Below are 5,835 nucleotides of genomic sequence, written 5' to 3' on the forward strand. Positions count from 1 at the left end.
AAATCGGGACTGTCCCTATAAAATCGGGACATCTGGTCACCCTAATTAACTACAAAGTGATAGATTTTAAGCGAGCACAAGTAATGAGGTATAAAAGTCAGAAATGGTTACAAGAAAAATATAGATAAACCGCCACTGGTGCCTAATTTAACAAACGATGTTAAATTCAAAGCAAAGGTTTTCTAACCACATGCTCTCAACAGTCTTATTGGCCAAATTTCTTAGGCCAGGACCCTTCTTCTGTTTAATGGCCACTTCCTTTGTCCCTTCTCATGCAGTGACACGATGGATAGAGAGAGAGGGAGGAGGAGGCAGGCGTTGGGGTGTCTGCCCCTTCGTTTTATAGTCCTGTTGCCCCTTTGGGACGCATTTCCAGCAGGGAGCAAGGTGACAGGCAGTCTGTCAGGGTTGTCACCCAGCCAGGTTCGGACAATCTGGTTTTTGGCTTGTGTCTGGGTGCCATTTAGGGTTGCCACGTGCCCGGTTTCTGACCAGAAAGTCCAGTCAAAAAGGGGACCTGGCAGTGTCTGGTTACTGTGGGGTGGGGAAAGGTTCTGGGTCATTAGCCTGCACCAGCCCCTGCTCAGCCAGGGCCACCTCCTAGATGCAGGCAGACTCCTTGTCAGGCTGCAGCAGATCCTATCCCAGCCCCGGAGCAGAGCAAGCCCAGCTGGGGATGGAAGGAGGTGGAGACGATCCAGCAACCGATGTGGGGGAGAGGAGCATGCGATGAGGGTGAGGCCTTGGAGGAAGAGGCAGAGCAGAGGCGGGGCCTTGGGGGAAAGGTGGAGAAGGGGGCAGGATCTGGGGAAGAGGCAGAGAAGAGACATGGCCTCAAGGGAAGAGGTGGAGCATGGGCAGAGCCTTGGGTGGAAGAGACAGAGTGGGGCGGGGCCTTGGGGGAAGAGACGGGGCAGGGGGCGGGCCCTCGGGGGTCAGTTACCAGCAACTAGAAAGGTGGCAACCCTACAGTCTGTGTGGAAGGGAACTCCATGCTGTTTGTTTGCTAGGATGTGGATTTTTTGCCCCTGCCCTCTTTCCTGCCAAAGAATGGCCACTTAGCAAACAATGGCCCTTCAGCCCAGCTGAGGCATCAGCTTGCCCTTTGTCTCTGAGAAACTGGCCTGGCCACTCCCCAGACTTCTCTGGAAAACATACTTTTCGTCACGATCTCAGCTTGTGTTTATAACTTCACATATAGCGCTGCGACCTGCATTTCCCCAGGATATTATTGATCAGCAAGTTACGAGTTTTCAAATGATACCCCACCAGGCACAGCCTGTACAAAGACTGTTACAATCGTGCGTAAAGTGTGGACACTGGGGTTCGTTCTGTCACCGTGTGTGTTAGTGAGGTGGTCTGACATCTTAATCCCAAAGCTTAACAGGAAGCCGAGAGGACACACAGCCCAGGGAGACACACACTAACCAGGGAAAGGGAGGCTGGCATGGGCTCGCTCAGTGCATGGCTGGCAAAAGCAATGCAGACCTTGCTGAGATGCAAGAGGCTTTATCCTGTTTGCTCAATAGACTGTAACTAGACAACACCCCGTCTTGCTAGGCCGCTGCCCAGCATCTAGACTAGGCATCTCTCATTCTGCTGTCACTGAGCTTCAGTTATCTCTCTGTTACCTTTGATACCCTCATCTGGAAGCCGTGACTGTGACCTTAGTGGGGACGAGCATGGCTGGAGGTCCCCAGGAGGGATGAGTGGGGGGTCCTCGCTTCTGCCCTGCAAGGGGAGGTGGAAGCAGAGCAGAAGCATTTGGCCAAAGGCTTGGGCTCTGGGGTCCCATCCCCAAAGGTGCAGAGGAGGTGCTGCCTGCCGTCATTGGGGGGAAAGCCATGCAAGCTTGGGTGAATCTTGACCTCCTTCATCATTGTTTACTCAGCCGGCCCTCTGGCACTGAAGTTAGTGGGAGCTGCTCTGAGTAATCGCTGAGTAAATCAGAGCAGGAGATGTGTCAGGCCTCTTTGGAAATAACGGGTGTTGTGCACAGATCTGTACAAGAAACAGGCTTTCAGCCTCCCTTCTCCTCTTTATATACAGGGGCATACGCTGGATACATAGGTTGCCCAAGGCTTCCCCTCTTTAAAGCCATAGTCTCAATTTGAGCCCAGCTGAGTCTGTGCTCCAGTGGATCCTGTTTGTAAGGAGCTGGAGTCATTCTCATTCCTTTCACCCACACTGCAAACCCTCCACTTTCCAGGGGCTTTTGAACTGCTGCCACAAAGCAGAGAGCCCTGGGAAGACCTGCATCCTGGCCGTGGAAAACTGGATTGGATATTTTTGTTGCAGAAAGTCTGTCTCTGTCCCTTGTCTGCCAGGAGTTTTCTGCTCTCCAGAATTCAGCCCCTTCCTTTCTCTGCTCAGAGGTGCCCCTGTCAGAACAGCGAGTTCCGTGCCCAATATACATCTTTTATAGCTCTCGGAAGGAGCCATGACTCAGAGCATGCAGCAGCGAGCATGATTCAAATACACACACCCTGCGAATACACCCCCCCTGTTCACAGCCTGCAGCAATACCTCACCATGAGGCCGTTTAGCACCGGAGGATGGAGTCGGGGCAGAGGATGGGGTTGGAGGAGGTGTTTTATTTTCTGGTATGGCTTAAGGATCCCAGTAACCTTGACAGTGCCGTTCCCCGCTTTGGGAACAGGCAGGACAATGAGGAAGGCGAATAGGTCGCTGTCTCAGCTGTGCCCTTTATAGCTTTGCTGCTGGCGTAGGGTTTTTTGGCAGTAGTGATGGTGACTCAGTAAGGCTCTTCCTTTTAGGCAATCCTGGCCCACTGCCTCAGCACGGTGCTTGGGGTCTGAGGACTTCCCACTGCAAAGCTTGGCTGGGGTTGTGGGTCAGCCCCTCAGAAAGAGGGTGGCTGTTTTAAAAAATCCACACCTGGGGCAGGTTGATAACACTCTGAAAGTTTGGGGCTGTTCACATCTGGGGCTTTGGCCCTGCCGTATCTTTTGCTCATCTAGAATAAAATGCAACTCACACCAAACCCTGGCATTCAAACTAGCTTTCTTCTGAGGTCTGGGAAAGTTAAATTAACTCTCCTTTTCTCCATGCTGGAGTGTCTTGGGGGAAAGAGGATCATAGAATATCAGGGTTGGAAGGGACCTCAGGATGTCATCTAATCCACCCCCCTCCTCAAAGCAGAACCAATCCCCAGACAGATTTTTTGCCCCAGAACCCTAAATGGCCCTCTCAAGGATTGAACTCACAACGGTGGGTTTAGCAGGCTAATGCTCAAACCACTGAGCTATCCCTCCCCTCCCTAGTGCCCCTTCCAGAAGAGGGGTACGAGACAGAGAGCCTGTTCCCAGGAAGTGTGCCAGAGAGGCCAAAGAAAGCAAGAGTGCTAGAGACTACCCAGACCAAGAGAAGCTTAAGAGCACATGTGTGGTGGGACCCAAACACAGCGTCCTGATGAGTGTCCAGCAGGGGGCGCCCGACTGGGGCTGATCCTCCCCACTCCTTAGTCTGGCACAGATGCAGAGGCACAAATGTGCCATGACCGGGGCTCTGTGTGTGGTAATTCCCACGGGAGCAGTGCCAGGGCATACTAGATAATACTGATACCTTTTCTCATTGCATTTCCAGCTCCGTTTCCTGGGCTCGGAAACTTTAAGAACTGGTGTAAATCACCATAGCACCATTGAGGTCAATAGAGCCAGACCCAGTGATACCCGCTGAGGGACTGGCCGTAGAAATCTGTTTTGCCCATTCACCCAACCCATTGCCATCCCCTCCCTCTGCCAGGGCAGGATTGCTCCTTTCCGTATTTACACAGGCTCCTGGCCAAATATTGGTCTGGCATGACGTGACGGCCACCATTTTAGCTGACACCGGCATTGAACTGAGGACATCCAGAGCTAAAAAGCCAGACTTTCTAAGCACGAGCTGTAAGACTCACAGCCTTTATGAGCCAGGCAGACAGAGGGCTGTGTAACACACACTGCTCAGTGGACTACAGCTGTGCTCACTAGAAAACCCACCCAAAGCCCGGGGAGCGTTGGGTGGAAATTTTCCTTCCCTGTTCTGACTCCCTCCAGGAGACTCTTAACATGCCCCCCGCAAAAGGGCCCTGGGAGGGGGATGCAGGGCAGGGTGTGGGGACATGGGTTTATGCCAGCAGTGACAAGTGGTGCAGCCTTACTGGTCCGGGACTCCATTTGCCCTTGTCTGTGCCCGGCCCCCGTTCCTGACAGTCGTTGTCAAGAGTGAGGGATGTTTGTAACAGAGCCAAGGCAAATGGCTGGGAAAGGCCCCTTGCTACGGACTGTGCGGGACCTCCTTTGTGAACCTGCTCTCCAGAGCTGGCAGCCAGCCACCTTCACACAAGTACTATGCGGTCGCTCCAAAGCCCTTTGGACTCAGTGTCAGTCTTTACTGATACCAGCCGGCGTTGGATCAAGCTTTAAGTGGGCTAGGCAGTAAAATATCCCTAGGACGGGAATTTCGATTGGATTTCTTTTGTCCCTCCAGTTCGGATCTTGCCCTCTCTGTCTTCCACCACAGGGCAAAGCCTGTGAATGAATGGCTGCCACCAGCAGCGGCCAGGTGCTTGAATGTGAGCCTCCAAACTCCAGCCTTGGCCTGGACGCCTCCAGGCAATCACTTTAACTGCATCCATTCGTCTCTGTTCTCTCTCTCTCCGGGTCTCATGCTATCACCAGAATGAGGCTCATCTAAATCTGGTGGCCAAACAAATTAAAACTAATGAGGCCATTAGGGTCACATTAACATGCAATCAAAATGATAGCTCCTGAAAACAGCTTACTACCGGGCTGGGCAGGTGTTGTGCTGCATGCTGCTGATAGGGGCTGATTTCCAAACAATCTCCCAGAGAAATGAAGCCAATGAACCCTAATGAGATGAGATGGCACCTAATTTATGAAGGGAAAGAACAAGGCTTCCTTCTCCCCAGTTTATTTTTTTTTAACATCGCTTTCCAGTGTGTTTAGTACTAGTGAATATGGCTGAATCTACAGCCCCAGAGATGGGGAATCACATATCCCGCCACACGGTGCCTCACTGCGTTACAAGGGTGGTCTACTGGATAACGCTTGAGAAAAGGCCTCAGAAGACTGGGGATCAATTCCAACCCAGCCACCATCTTCTGTGACCTGTGACCGCTCGACCCACTGTGTGGGCCTACAAAATGGCGATAGTACTTCCTGACTTCTCCAGAGGCTAAAGCGATGGTGAGGTGCTAAGCTCCTGGGGTAATGAGGCCATTCTCACCATTCGGACATAGGCTACGTCTACACTACCCGCCTGAATAGGTAGAAATCGATCTCTCGGGGATCGAATTATCGCGTCTCATCGGGACGCGACATTCGATCCCCAAATCGACCCTTGTACTCCACCAGGGGAGGTAGGAGTAAGTGCCGTCAACGGGGGAGCCGTGGAGGTCAATTTGCCACCGTCCTCACAGTGGGGTAAGTCAGCTCCGATACGTCAAATTCAGCTACGCTATTCGCGTAGCTGAATTTGCATATCTTAAATTGACACACACACATACCCCCAGTGAGGACGTAGCCATAGATAAAGAGGCCTAGCTTCTCTCTGCCATCGTGCCTCAGACTGATATCTAGGGACATTTCAATCACCAGATCTGTTCAGATATGGGCTCCATCCAGGGAGAGGGTGGAAGATTCTTGTCCATCCAGGACAAGAAGGATTTGAAGCCAGAGGGGTAGCTGGAGTTCCTATGGGGGCTCCTGTGTCAGCTCCTTAAGCTGATAATATCAGGGTGGAAATTCTCATAGAGTATTTCCCGGAGCGCTCCAGGCCCCTCCCGCAACATGCTAGAAAAACTCCAGGGCG

This window comes from Trachemys scripta, chromosome 1 (assembly GCF_013100865.1).
Source record: "Trachemys scripta elegans isolate TJP31775 chromosome 1, CAS_Tse_1.0, whole genome shotgun sequence".
NCBI classification, from domain to species: domain Eukaryota; kingdom Metazoa; phylum Chordata; order Testudines; family Emydidae; genus Trachemys; species Trachemys scripta.